The sequence below is a fragment of the Helianthus annuus genome, chromosome 17 (assembly GCF_002127325.2).
Source record: "Helianthus annuus cultivar XRQ/B chromosome 17, HanXRQr2.0-SUNRISE, whole genome shotgun sequence".
NCBI classification, from domain to species: domain Eukaryota; kingdom Viridiplantae; phylum Streptophyta; class Magnoliopsida; order Asterales; family Asteraceae; genus Helianthus; species Helianthus annuus.
Window position 1 is genome coordinate 78,201,396 of NC_035449.2, and position 16,317 is coordinate 78,217,712.

A 16,317-nucleotide genomic window follows, 5' to 3' on the forward strand; every position below is an offset into this window, starting at 1 on the left:
AACAACATTAAAATCAATAATATAAGATAATATATTACTATCATTTTTTGAAATAGTATAACAGTTTGTCTTTATATAAGTCCAAACAATTTTGTTCAAGATTTGCTATTCAAGATTTTTTGAAATAGTATAACAGTTTCTCTTTATATAAGTCCAAACAAGTTTGTCTTTAAAACAATTTTTCTTTTCCCCATACCAGTCTTGACTTGAATCTTTTTAACATCGAAACTAATTATATGATGAAGATTACATAACCTAAAAACTTTTTATTTAAATGTCACCGCTAAACATAGTCAAGACAAATTTATTTACAAATACCCTGAGCAATGCAATGCAATGCAAACACCATTTGATTCTATTATTTTCCAACTCCTTGGTGTCTCCTCAGTATCCATCAAGATATTTTTTTGACATCTGTGACAAAAAATGTAAATATATATTGTCATCTAAGGAACAAAAAATATTACTGTTGACCGAATATCATTGGATTAAGGCATGTAAGAGTAATAAAACTATCCAACTGAAACATTAAAGCATAAATTGCAAAAACTGGAACAAATGTGTTAAGAGGCTAAGGCATTATGGCATAACCCTGTTGAAGCTATAATGATTAACCCTCTATGGTTTGTAGTTATAGGTAATTATTTCTAAAAACCACCCGTATTTGTTATTTAAATGTTCAAGCAATCCACAAATCAGTATACAGATAGGTATCTTGAATTTTTTTATTGGCAACCTCATTGAGTCGTGAACTGATTTGCAAACCTGTGAAGTTGTTGCATTACTCGAGCCTGAGATGCTACAAATAGTAACAATCGTACTCTGTTAAAATGGAGGAAACAAAAATGTTGGGATTGAACCCTACCAGAGGAACAGATAATGTAAAGCCAAAACCGGATCACATCAGAGGACTACAATAAGCAGCAGTTTACACTTTGCTTTCCCTTTGACAGTGGTAATCTAACAGCTAATGGATCTTAAGTGCTGCTCACTACAACAACTGATGAACCAAACACTGATGATACTCTACAGACTGCTGAAGACAAACACTGTTGCTCTATCTACTGCTGTTTCTTAAGTACTGCTGAAGACTCAAGCACTGCCCACTCAAAGACTGATCACCTTTGAAGAAAGCACTGAAGTTCAACACCAGTGCTCAGGCTACAACAGTGGAACGTTGAAGCAGTAGTTATCTCTAGTTTTGTATTATATTGATCATCAGATGTTGCATATCAGTAGTTTGTATAGAACAGTGTTTATAGGTTGTTAGGTCGTTAGATGTCACTATCATGGTGATGTCAGCTAAGATGCTTCAATGGTTTGGACTGCCTATAAATGGAACAATACTCTGTACTGTTACATTTGATTGACTGAGTGGATTCTTCTTCTTCAGTCCAATCCTTTCATCTTGTGCAACCAACCTTGGGGTATCAGGCTGAGGGGGAGCATAGTATTGTAAGCATGCTTGTAATCTTTTGATTTTCATTGTAATCATTCGACTCAAAGTAAAACAAGTGTTTAAACATACTATTCTCTTCCACGTTTGTGTTTACAAAGTTTGTATCCATTTCCGCTGCACTTTTCACTATTTAATATTCTCTGGATGATCAAAATATACAAACAAACACAATCATGAGAGCCTCCGATCATAACAAAAAATAATACAAAAACTTTTTTTCCACGTAAATATACCTGATTCCCAGAGGAAGTAAGATGTTGACACTTAGACCTGACACCCTCAGCCAACATTTTGTTCACGATGACTCTATAGCATGATGAAAAGTTGATCAATATGTCTTAAATTATCAATGTATATAAATAATGATAGACCATTTCTTGATAGCACTTGAGACCGGGTACCGGTTTACTGCTTTCCTTTATTAGTTCTTTATTTCTCTTGTAGTGTAGCCAAAAAACGTTAATTAGAACGCGCATATCGGTTATATAAGTATCAACATATGGAGTCACCATACTTGTACAATTCTGAGTTTTTGTAGATTTCTACAAAGTTAACCCCGAGAGCTGCTTCCTGACCGATTAAAGTTACCTCTAACATCCAAGTTGTGGGATTATAACCGTCTTTGATGTTACTCAGTCCGCCGATTCCCTTAATTTTATTAGATTGAAGTTATATTTAAAAAAAAACTCATGGAAACATTAAAAACTTTTCGATGTTAACTACACTGACCTCAAAGTACTTGATTAAGTGAGAAGAATGACGTTCTAACGGACCGACGTATATTTCTTCACTTCCTCTTTTCAAAAGAAATAACTGTATTACATAATCCATAAAAAATATTGGTTAGTTTTCTAATAATTTCATACAAGTTTAAAGTATTTTATCTGATATAGCCAAACTTACCTCATCAAAAGCATCAAATATGTCGATGCTCGGCTGATGTATGGTGCAGACGACTATTCTTCCTGTGTCAATCGTGTTCCTAACCGTTCTCATGACTATTGCTGCAGCTCGCGCATCAAGTCCCGACGTGGCTCATCCATGAATATTATAGACGGGTTAGCCACGAGCTCAACCGCTATCGTAAGCCTTTTTCGTTGTTCAGTTGAAAGCCCATCGTTGTTCAGTTGAAAGCCTTTTTCGTACTCTTGGTAAGCCCACGAGCGCTTCCTTTAACGGAACTAGTTCCAACGGCTCCATTACCTCTTCAACAGACATCTGCATATAATAGAACATAACATCAAATATTTTGTTAGTATTACCACATAAAATAATAATAATTTTCATATATTCATCTCTTGGGTTGTAGAATCAACTTCGGGAGGTAACCTGAGCCACGCAGAATACTGCAACGATTCATAGACTGTGACATGAGGCGAGTGGATATCAGTTTATCCTGCTATAAGAGCAAATGTTTCTTGTTTCTTCGGGTACCCAGAAATAGTTATTTCTCCCTTAGTGTAACCACCTGTTTTTCTTCCTGCTAAAACATCCATTAACGCCGTCGTACCAGCACCACTAAGCCCTATTATAGCTATGAGAACTCCCGGCCTAAAAGCACCGCTAACACCTTTTAATAACTCTAACCGATCTTGCGCTACACCCAACGCTTTCATTTCTTGTGGCATATCAACCTCATATCTTATATTGTCGAATGTGATCGAAAGGGGTACAAATGGTAAAACCATTCCGCCTTTTTTTGTTATGATTTGATCCGTTTATGTTGCCCACTCTTGATGACATTCGTACTTCACTCTTCCTTTCAATAATTGTTTGTATAATTAATAATGTAATTAGTACTTATTAATTTAGTGATTAAGGGGTGATTAATTTGGTTCTTGATGACACACCCGAGGATGATCTTGCTGATAATTCAATCGGGTGTCCGGTTTTCATAGCTTTTTCTGCAGCCATGCTTTCTTCTGATAGAACTGCCTGTGGATTCCCAAAGGTTGCAACAATGGTATTTGATCATTATACAAACTTCATATTATATATACAAAATATTATATGTCGAATGGTTTTAGATACTTACAGTTGAGGTATTCAAGAGCCAAACTGAAGCAGATATTGAAAAGAAACATATAACCGATTGATGTGCCTACTGCAATCCAATACCAATACGCTTCTAGGAATATTCCTCGAGATTTAAGAACTGAAACACCAATTGTTTCTGTGGAACTCGGTAAAACCTGTAACACACATTTTTAGCTTGAATGACTCTTACCTTATTCCAACTTTGTTTATACACTTGAAACACCAATATGTTTATACACTTGATAAAACATTATGTTAGCTTGAATGATTCTTACCTTATTCCAACTATCTCCTAGAAATTTATTCACTGCCATACCATTTTTCACATACATCATTGGTGAAAACCTATAACACTATATCACCAACCCCTTATTTCATCTGCATAGAGTGAAAATTAAGTTAAAATAAATTTAACAAGATGAATCCACCAAGAACAAAGATAGTAAGCAATCCGAACGAACCAAACGTATTAGCAACAATAATATTTCTTCCGAATGACCCACTAATTTTGTTATTTTTATAAATCCACAAAATCACAATAAAAATAACAAAATTACAACCAAAACCCTAGTTATCATAGACTTGAAATGACAATAGAAATAACAAAATTACTGGTGTCAGTTGTTACCTTGTTGATGAACAAAGCTTGTTTATGCCTTAGATCGTCGGAATCTATACTTACCAAACCCTAGTTGTTGAAGAGATGAATGGATCAAATTAAACAGAATTACCAAATTCAAGGGTCACAAAATTGCAACACCAGATCAGATATAACAACTTTAGAAATGAAAGCAAAGGATTTGAAAGTACCTTCGTTGAAATAACATATTAAATCTGAAAACGTCTTTGAAATCTTTATGCTATTCATCACCTTGATCATCTTCAATCCTTATAAATAATTAGCGGAGAGAAACGTCTTCAAGGAGGCAACAAATCCAAGATTGAAGATAGTTGTTTATCTTTGATCTACGATGAATATGTAGGATTGGGATGAAGGGATAAAGAGATGTTGAATTGGTGGAGGATTTTGGTGAAGAATACTATGTGAAGAGAGATTCAGGTGGATGAAGGTATCGATGTAAAAAGTGGAGGCGATTGTTGTTGAATGTCTTCTCTCTGCAGAGAAGAGATAGAGAGAAGTGGGATGTAATTTTAAATGTGAGGGCTTGAAAGGATGTAAAATGTGATGGTTTAGAGGGATGTGAATTTGAAATTTGAAATTCAAATGAAGAGGGTAAAATCTGATTTTGGTATTTTAATGTATTTTAAAAGATTTTAAATTAAGGATTTATGATGGAATAATGACATCAAACAGGCATTGTTGGACAGTCTATCTGATTGCCACGTAATCATTGTGATGCAATGCTCATTTTATAGAAAGTAAAGATAGATAAATTAGGGATATAACAAAAACTACAGTAATATGTCAATTGGTAAATTTGTGTTGGGTTAGATTTCAGCTTATATCTTGTGATGTAACTAGTCAATTCTACCCTATAGCTTAATAAAAGAGAATAGAATTAGCTTGTTATTAAAAAAATTGGCAACACAAAGATTGTAAACCAAACATGTCATTACCTATTTTAAACATTTGTTGTTTCATAAATACCATTTTGTTTACAATGTTAACCAACCCTAAGTTCTATACAAGATTAAGTCGCAACCCATAATAGCGCATAAATACCAATCCTATTTTAAACATTTGTTGTTTCATAAATTCCATTTCGATGATTTGAAAGAAATACAATTTATCTAAGTTACCATTAATGGTTTACTCTTGCTTTCGTCTTGACAACCCAACATTGTTTCAAATCATTTGAATGATATGGTGTATAATGCAGTTTTTTTTATAATGACTTAAAAGGCATAATAAGGTAACAACTAACACTATAAGCTATAATCTTCAAGCTTTGCGCACCCCCAATTTTTGAAGAATATTCGTTAGGATATTTCAACCTTTAATTGAATGATTCATAAACGAATTCTTGGATAAGTCTTGCTTATTTAATTTAATTAATTTTATTAGTATGGAAAATACTTAAACCTTCTTAGTTATTTTTTATTAAAATTGGAAGATGCTCTTATTAAAGTTACAATCTTTCCCTCAATTTTGTCACAACATATTGATAGACTGGTTTGAAGTTCCCGGCTTTATGGGGTTTTTATTCAACCATCCTTATTCTCTCGACTAGTAACCGATGTCCCACAACAAAACCGGTTTTAAGGCCATCTTGGTTTTATCATCTTTATATAACTTAGTTTGAGTTATTCCAAGTTTATACTAGGGATTCCAATTATCTGTTATTAAACTAGTTGATTAACTTCCAAATTATAAAAATTACCGAATAAAAAAAATATATTTTCGTTTGATCTTCTTACCTCGCGCGCCTCTATAGTTGTGATCCTTTTTCGGGTCTAACAGAGACATAAGTACTTAGTTACAATCTTGTCGGTTTTACTACTTTGTCGGATTATTCAACCCCCATTAACTAATATTTCGTAACCCCCCCCCCAATTGTATCCGGTGCATTACTAGAAGTCTCCCTGTCACACCCCGATTTCCACGTGTCTCACCGGTGGGCCCGGTGGGGGATTACCGTGACGATGTTGGCAACAATATAGTCAAACCACACAATTATATAATGCACAGCGGAAGCATAAGATAAATATATAAACTTCAACCTCTGGTTGTAATATCAAATGTATTACAGAAGTTGAATATATCCACAGCGGATCAAAAAGTAATAAATATTGTTCATTCAGATGCAGCATCGAGTTTGCGAGACTATGTACGATGCTTAGGACGCCTAAACCAGCCCATTTCGTATAGTACCTGCACTTAATCTTTTTGGGGAAAATACGTCAGTTTACACTGGTAAATACATTCAACTGACACATTTGAAAATGTTTATTAAAATTGATTTGAATGCACAAGGCACAAACTCTTTTATAACTTGGGAAAATTATAATAAAATCTTGTGAACGTTTTACATGTTCTTTTATGCGTTCAGTAGCCCGGGTCGTGCCGGGTTAAAGATTTATAGACACACCACATTGCGTAAAACCGTAGTATAAAAACCAACGGCTACGTCTTTTAATTTAATGTCGACAATATATACCGGGTGTACGCCTACACCGGGATGTCGATGGTCGTGGCCATTTCGTAAAATGATGCCAAGGATATCCGGGACAACGGTCATTAAACCCCCCAAAGGCTTTTAAGCAACAAAACTGTTTAAATGAGCCGATCATATTATTTAATTAACCACCTAAGCGATGGAAGAATATAATGCTCAATCAAGCGGTATTAATATACCGTAACCCAAGCCCATATAGGGGAAATAAGTTAAAGTATTTACCTTTGCAAGTATATTTCCTTAATTTGGATTAAATCACCGATAGCTTTTACTGGGGCTCCTAATCTGGAACGAAGGTTTTAATTAACCTCTTAGAATCCTAACGAGTCGTTATAATGGCCGTAGCCTAGACTGGTTGGTTCCGATATATATAGATATGGTTTAATCGCGTGAAAGGCGAAAACCGAGAATGGAGTGTGATTCTGACCCAACAAGTTCAGAGACTTGTTTTATACGGGTTTATGGTTCACACTCTGGATTTTGGGGTTCAAATAATATAATTTGACCCGTATCGGCTAATTTATGAAAACTAGTTTCATAAGCCGAACCGTGCGCGCAATAGGCGAAACGGTTAACCATGAGAGTCGTACGCTTATTTCCTAAGTCAATATGCCTTAAATGGGTTGTGGTATCAGTAGGATACCTTCCGTGACGCCCGTAACGAGTTTAAGTTAATATTATGCCCCGTAGGGGCTTTTCGGTCATTTTAAAGACTTTTTAAAGAGCTTTTCGAGTTCTACAGGAAATCTGAGTTTCCCGAACAGCTTATAAAGCTTAAAATACTTTATTTATTATTTAAAATTAGTAGCAACTGGAATCGGGTCAAAAGACCTTGTAGAACTCATGTTTTGGCCGAAAAGGGCATATTCGGTATTTACCGAACCGTAGCCATAACCGCAGGTTATGAGTGAGGTAAAAATTATTAAAAATCTTTAAAATTCCCAAAATATTATTTTAATACAGTGGGTAAAAGTTTTGGTGACGAAATCTTGGTTTAGATGGTCGTTATGCTAATTGCGCCGTTAAATACTAAAGTTTACTTTAATTGCGCTTTTTAGCATAACTCTCATTCTAGACCTCGGATTGACGTGTAACTTTAAGGACATGCTTATAATTTAATAAGCAAGGTTATGGTCCGTTCACGTGTCCGAAATACTCGTTTTATTTTATAAAGGCCGTTACGGTCAACTTTTAGGCGATTAACGGAAATGCGTAAAAGACTCGGATAACTCATGAACCGATCACAGAGGTTTATACCATCATGTAACCTGGTCCTAAGAGAGTCCTAAGGTATATCTATACCTCACTAAAACGGGTCAGAACTGAAGTCAATGCAAAAGTCAAACTTTTGCGACATTCGGCTCCGAACCGGGTCAATATAGCAAATGATCGATTCAAACGAGCGCAAACAAGTTTATATACTTAATATCATGTTTTATAAGTGTCAAAACAGGTTTCATAACATATACATTACAGATTATGCATAAATCGCTAAAATAGCTTTCTGTTGACTTTTTAACCGCACGTTTGACTCGATATTTGACATAGTTAGAGTGGTGATCAGGGGGAACCCTTTTAGAGGTTTATTACCCACATAATTACCTACTCAAAACTACTTTTGATCCGTCATAAGACTGAACCATTTGCAAGTTATTGTAATGACAACCGTTAGTTACGACGGTTGTGTTTATAGGCTAAAACTATGGAAATGTAAGACCAAAATGGTTATGAACGACTTACAGAAGTTCTTTCTTGCTTATAGAGCAGAGAAGAATGCTAGAGAGCTTCTTAGAATGATCAGATAGTGTGTTTTGTGTTGTGTGAATGTTATGAGCTCAAAGTGGCTATTTATAGTGAAGTAAAGCTCTCTAGATCACTACACAACAACCTACACTGATCATGATGATGGGTAGATGTCTCCTGAGTGATATGGGTCGAGTAGGGGGCGCCCATGCCTCATTTATTGGAGATTGATCGTTCATAATGCTCAAAAGTCAAGAAAACACCAACTTTCTGCATCTGGGCGTCTCACGCGACCCGCATGGGAGTTCCCATGCACTTTTACGCGGGTCGCCTGAGTTTAAGAAATCAGACGCGTAATTGAGGTGGCTCGCGACCCGCCTACACTTAGGCTAATACTTAACGCGGGTCGCGAGAGGCCAGATTTCCAGAAACTTTAAATCTTTTGAAATGATTACGAAATCCTGGTAATTAATAACGAAATCTTTCGTAATGATTTACCTGACCTTTCGGGTTCGAAGGGGTAACTTTGCGGTTTGGCCCTCAGTTATTTACCGATAGGGGCCTCGTGTTATTTACCCGTATTTATTAAGTCCCCGATTGGTTTATTAATTATTCAGAAAGCCTTAACTTTCACTGTTGACGCTTTTAACCCTTCTCATACGAATTTGAGTATAACTCTCTCGTTTTAAGACGGAACTTCGCGGAATTTATACAGTATAATCTAGTGAGCGTATAATACTGTTACGAAGCCCTGGGAACGTTAAAGGGTCACTCAGAGGTAATATTAAACATGTTGACACAGTTAACCCCTGTAGCACGTAATCTCTCACTTTCTTCCGCGTTTCGCTTCCGTACGATCTATGATTTATTCGTTTGAAGGTACAAGCGTTATTTAGGGTTACTATACAGTATATTTACCCTTGTTGACATTTATAACCCTCGAATTTATATACTTTCAAGGTTTGTCAAAATTAGTCCTTTATTTATTATAGATGCCACGTGTAATCAAATGACACGTGTTAACACATTATTGGACACAAAAATTCGAGGTGTTACACTCCCTAAGGATCTTGATGTAATATCGGTAGCTTTTTATCACTCCAAGATCTAGTTCAATAGCAAAAGCTTGTCACTTGAATCTAGTTTAATACCAGAAAACCCTTAATAAGATCTAGTTCAATACCAGAAGCTTACACTGGATCTGAATAAGGGTACCATAAGCAATACGCAAGCCCAGTCAAGTTAAGTTAGATTGGATTAATTTAGTTAAATTAAGTTATTAGGTTAACTTATTTAAAAGGAGCAAAATAATCTTGTCATAAAAGATAACAAACCAAGAATTAGTAAAAGCTAATCACACTTAATAAAATAGAATATTAGATTAAATAAGTTTAACTAATCCAATGGTTTGAGGAGACATAAAGATTACAACCAAATAGAGATGTTAACACTTTTACCCATGGTGCCTACCAATATTGCATGATGATCAATCTCAAGCTCAAGTGTAAGTGTATGTAAAGTGTCACCCAACTCTCATTTATTTCATTATTAGTGAACTAAACTTTGGTGCCTTATTTAGGTGAGAAAGGGTAGAAGAGGGAGGCACTAGAATCCTCTAAAGAGAAAATTGTTGGGCCTAGGAGGCCTCCTAAGAAATGGCAGCATTTTGAATGGAGACTTAGGGTGTTATTTATAGGCAAGATGGCAGCAAGTATGCATAGGCATGCCAAGTATATGCATGGTCGTGCATAGTACTAGGTAGACACAAGTACAAAGATTCTTTAACTTTTGAAAGGGGCATGTTGGGTAATTTGGGAGATGCACGACCATGATTGTATGCACAGGCATGCCAAGTATATGATGCATGGTTGTGCATAGTACTAGGTAGACACAAGTACAAAGATTCTTTAACTTTTGAAAGGGGTATGTTGGGTAATTTGGGGATGCCTGACCGTGCGTGGATAGCTAGTCAGATAAACATCTTTTGCTTTTGTTCTCATGTCTAATCTTGAAGCTTCTTCACTTTTCCTTTTGTGGTTTGTTCAATAAGGCGTGGTCATGCCTAAGAATAAGCACGGTCGTGCTTGTCCTTCTACAACAAACATTTTCTAGAAGATGTACTTCTTGTAGTTCTTTATCTCATATGAGAACCCTCTAGAATCTGACCAAATGTGAAATAGCCATGGACATACCCAAATGATGCATGGCCATGCATATCTATTGTCTTCTAGGATAGATGCATGGTCGGGCCTAGGTGGGTACGGGCATGCTTCAACAACCATCTTTGGTTGACTTTTTGACTTCTTCGTAGCGTATGGCCGTGCGTATAACTTAGTATGAACATGCATATATGTTCCTGTGTTAAGTTCTAATTCCATATTTTTAACTTCTTTTCATCTGGAGCCCCTAAAAACTTGGAACTATCAAATAGGAACTGATGTGCAATAAGTAGTTCAAATAAATAAACTAAAATAAACCTAAATTTAGACTCAAGTAATAATAATCTAGACTCTCTTACTTGACTCAACTACTCACCGGCAAGTGAACCGATCGACTCTAGCAAAGAAAAGCAAGTCCAGATGTCGAACCCACAAGGACTCTAATTAATTACGTTAAAGACTTTATTTAGACTAGACACTGACATGACTTAATTATTATTGTGTTTTAAGGGGGGGGGGGGTTTACTAAAATCCTAAAATTGAAATTAAAATAAAATTAAACTATGAAACGAACAAGAACTAAGGTTTAATTCAATTGAGATTAACGACTACCTAGGCTTGAATCCAGTTTAACTGGGAATGGATTTCTAACGGTACTATTGTGGTATGGAATCGGGATCGTGACGTACTAAACCCTAAGGTATTTCAAGCTAAGACTTCCCGACCCTTCTTAGGAAGAAACCTAGGAAACCCTACACGGCTGTTGTGAACACCGATTGTTAGACTTCCTCTAAGTCCTCTAACGTCTCTAAAAGTGCCCTAATACAACTATCTACCTCTCAGCGCGATAGTCTAAGGCAATCCTAGATTCTAATTTGGTTTAATAGACACAGATGCAATTAGGGAACTAAAACCGACTTCTCTCAAAACCTGTCTTAGCTATATATTTCACTGAGACCTAATAACTAACTCGAGCTTCTCAGCGACAAGTTAAGCAGAATACTTAATTCTAATTGAATTTTAATTACTGTTTCTAAGGCTATTGGCCGATTTACCCAAAGATCACCCGAACCCGCAAAGATACGAATAATCAACACAAATTCATTATGTGAAAGACATTCACCAAAACTTATGTGAAACAGCAAATAATCAACAATCAAAGTTAAATATGCACACGCACCAAATCAGAAGTTCTAGAATAATTTAGTTTCAAAGATCAATCCATAACCAAACAATAGAAACCGTTAAAAAATCCAAACTTCATTAAACTATCATCTAACCTAGGTAGTAACGAAGGTTTAGCCCGAAAACATGATGTCTAAAATAAACAAAACAAGTTCAAAACAAGAATTCATCACAAAAGTATCAAAACAAGAAAATAATGAAAACCGGGAGATAAGACCCGAACAATCTTCTTTCCTATGCTCCGTGCTTCAACCGGATGATTCCCACAAGCCAAAGTACTCCGAAATACTCGAAATATGCTCTGAAAATCGCCTATGGGTTCTTGAGTTCGTAACTCGGGTTTTGTGGAAGTTTATGAAGTATATATATGTTTGAAATAAAGATCCAGCAACAAAAATCAACTTTTCCCGGAAACCACCCCGTCGCGTCGCGCGACGGGTAAGGACTCTTGTGGTGGCGCGACGCCACCATGAATAAAATCAGATTTTGTTTGCTTGTTCTTGGCGCTACGCGACTGGACCCCCATTTAGCCGTGGCGCGACGCCACAGGCGTTTTTTCACAGACTCTTGCGTCCAATTTCCAGCTTTAACATCCCAAAACTCTTCAAAATTATTCTAAATCTTTTAAGCTTATTCCAAGACTTAGTGTTTCAGCAATTTAGCTCGGTTCCACTCCATTTTCAGCCACTTTATGTATCAAGACCTGGAAAACGCAAATATAATCAATAGCACGCAATTCTAACTAAAACTATACTATAAATAACGGAAAATTGTACAAACAATACACGAATAAAGGATGTATTTTACAATACATCAAATATCCCCACACTTACTCTTTTTTCGTCCTCGAAAAAGAATTATGCAACGGAATCATAGATGAATAATCACTTGGGTTAAAAATTATTTATATCTTATTAAAACCAAGGCTTGCGTTAGCTGCGATTGCGAATATACTTGTCCCCTTAAACCCAAGTCTGATCCTAAGCCCTTATCATGTGAATTTAATTTAAGTGCGGTCAACCTACCTAGGGCCTCACACTAGAATTTACGGTCCACCTACTCCCACCTCAAGCTTATAGGACTAAAGGAACGATCACTGGACCAATTCCCAACCGTCTTATATCAAAACCAAGAGAGTTGACAATCACATTTTTTTTCTTTTTCCATTTTTTTCGCTTTTCTTTCTTTTTTCTGTCACAACCCCCGATCCCAAATCCCCGGGAACGGGCGGCCGCGAGCCAGTTTCGGTGGTATCCTGTTATTGTCTAATTTGCAGCAGAAATTACATCAGGACCGTAGTTAGGAAATATTTTATCAGATTAAAATACCACACTTTTATAATATTAAACACATGGGTAAAACCCAAGTTTTCAGTACACACATTTTCATAGGGATACACCCTATTTTTATTTAAGAAAAACATCTATTTCTTTTAGGTAACTTTATTGCCACTTTTCCAAGCCTTCAGTGTTGTCCAGCTGGCTTTTATTTGGCTTTCACATATTGTTACCTGAAACGCGTTTTAAAAACATTTTGTCAGTGGGAAATACTGGTGAGTGACTCCCAGTTCAATCAAGTTTTGATAAAAACCATTGTACAGTATTGAGGGCGGTCGCGCAATTACATTTGTTTCCAAGTCATATCAATTACCACCCACGGTACTGTCGTTCCGACTTATGGTCATGTTACTCCTCGCAGGCAGTAATAAATTTTGTATACAAAACCCAAAATTTACCGACGATAATTGTATCCTTACAAATACTCAATAACTGCTTAATATATAATTAATTAAGTGAGGTTTTGTAAAAACAGTTTGCAAAAAGGATTACTCACATTGCTGTCTTAGATTATCCGTAAGGGTTTCCTGGTGACAATCTATAATTTACACAAATGCACACGTGTTAGTATAATAACCCATTTTAACATTAGTAATACCCTCCTTAAGACGGCATTCCAACGACTACGTCGGGCAGAACCACGACCACCGTTACGGAACCCTAGATCAATCGGGCAGAGTATCTAATACGTCTCCAGGGGTTATAATACTTACATCGGAGCAGAACCTCGCTATTTAGGGGGTATAATACCCGAGTATTATGCCTACAATTCAGATTAGAGAGAAAGAAAGAAAGTTTGAATGATTCTCGACTGAAATCTGATGGCCTCTATATATAGGGCCTGTCTTCAACTTCTACGCGGCCCGCGTAAGGGTAGACAGGGGTCTACATGGCCCGCGTCAAACCCGGTCAACGCGATAGCTTGGCTGGGTCATCGAGTAGGTCTGTCGGGTGTTGGTCCACGTGGCGGCCCAGGGTTTCGCCAAGTTTTAAGTTCTCGCGGCCCGCGTAAGAGTTAAGGGTGGCTTACGCGGCCCGCCTAAAACCCAAAAATCAATTTTTATTTATTTTTATTAATATTTATGGTATTCGGGGCCCGTTTTCACGTATGGGGTGTTTTTAGGGACGTATTGGGATATTTTAAATATTTTTTAGGGTGTCGGAAAAATTATGAGGGTGTCGGTTTACGTTAGGGTTGTTATATTTTCTTTCCATGAGCGTAGACGATTCTTTCCCTAACCAAGAGGCAATCCGGCTGTAGAGTCGCTATCTCAAACTCGGATTACTTAAGCTTCGGTACTTTTCATCTTTGTTTGCACGGTCGATTTCACACACCCTAGTGGTAATCCGATTGTAAAGTCACTATCCCCAACCCAGACTACATAGTACTGCACTACTTTCATTCAGTTTCTAGCTCACTTTTTATTCTATTTTTTTCGCATGATCACAAACCTCTAACAATTTTAACTTATAACGGTGCCCCTTATACTATTATCGGCAGTTTTGATTTCCCATCTCCCAGGCGAAAACCCACTAGCAGACCAACAATTAAGGTATATTAGCTCAAAGGGACTTAAAACCAAACCCTGGCCTATCCACATATCCCTAACTAGACGCAAGCTCGATTTATTATAATCTCATATTATTATTATTTAACCCCAAGCAAAAATTCATCTCTTCTATCATTTTCCGTTTTATATATGCAAAATTCTTATTTCAAAGGACATTTTTCTGATTTTTCAATTTTTTGGATTTTTCAATTTTTTAATTTTTTTTTGTATTTTTTATTTTTAAGACTCGATTATTTACATGTATTCCCATCCCCACACTTAAAGATTGCATTGTCCCTAATGCAAGAACGGAAATACGACTCAACAACTACCTAAACACTAAAAAAGAAAGACGAATAAAATAAATAAATACAAAAGAATACAAGGGAAACGACTTAGCTGATTAATAACAACGCGTATGCTCCAAATCTATCGTCCTATTCTGCTCGATCGTATAGCATTTCGGTCGCGATCGGCTTTGACTCTGACACTGGTACGCTTGATAAATGCCCTATATTCGAACAACAACTCCAAACTCACCCGAATGGAGATTGCGTACGGGTGGTACATATTCAAACCTGCATAACCAAAAACAAGCACAAACCAAAGCAATACCGACTCTAAAAAACGACTCAAGAACCACTAATTTAGACTCATGGTACAAAATAAACGACTGAATAACCAAGTAAACACGAAAACACAAAACACGAAAAAGAACTAAAACTACGATAAAGACTCAAAATCTACAAACTCTACAAATGTGCTATCAACTTTTCTAACACTCAAGGAGGATCATGTAGACGCAGCTCACATCTATACCAAACCTCACGGGTTGTAGCACCATCATACCTATTATTATCCGAATCTATCTGAACACCCGCATACCTGTCACAACCTCTCAAACCATCATCGGGCGGTTTAAACTTATACATTTCAAATCGAAATCTATCCCCACACTGAGCCTTTCTCAGCGCTTCTATCTTAGATTCTACGCACTTCACCCTTTTTCCAAGATCATCTACTCTCCTATTGGGTGGATCCCCACACTTGGGTCCTATCGCTTCCTCTAGACTAGGGCCACGTATCACCTCTTTCTCACTTCTCTTATCTTCTAACTTCAATGAGATGATAACCGGTAGCTTGGAACCCTCTCCTAGAAAAGCATACTCTAAATGAGATGGAAGAACCTTAAGCTCTAAGGGTGGGGGTTGGGTGGTGTCATCACTAACGGCTAACACTTCGGGAATCAAAGGAATTCCCTCAACTTCTACTTCATCTACCCTCAACGACTCTTCCTCGACTCTCCCTCCTCCTACTAAGTCGGCTCCCCTAATATATTCAAGACAATGGCCAACACATGAGATAAAAGAGTTCAAGAAATATACGGAATGGCAGGGACTACTATAGTCATCGGAACCACTCGGGTGGTTCATGGAATAATCTATCTCAAAGGTGACTCTCTCCTAAATATGGGAAAAGCAAGCACTAGTCACCAAGACCCAAACTAAAGATAAACAAATTAAAAATGAAAGACTCAAAACAAAACAGAACACGTAGCACGTATATGTCAATAAAGTCTATCAAAGCTAATTAACGCGATTGCCAAGAGTCCCCGACAACGGCGCCAAAAACTTGATGTGTAATAAGTAGTTCAAATAAATAAACTAAAATAAACCTAGATTTAGACTTAAGTAATAATAATCTAGACTC

The 16,317-nt window shown here is 36.7% G+C and overlaps 1 pseudogene; it reads right to left on the minus strand.

The window, feature by feature from the left end:
- Positions 1 to 463: 463 nt before the first annotated feature.
- LOC110914649 lies at positions 464 to 16,040 on the minus strand (annotated as a pseudogene).
- Positions 16,041 to 16,317: the final 277 nt, after the last annotated feature.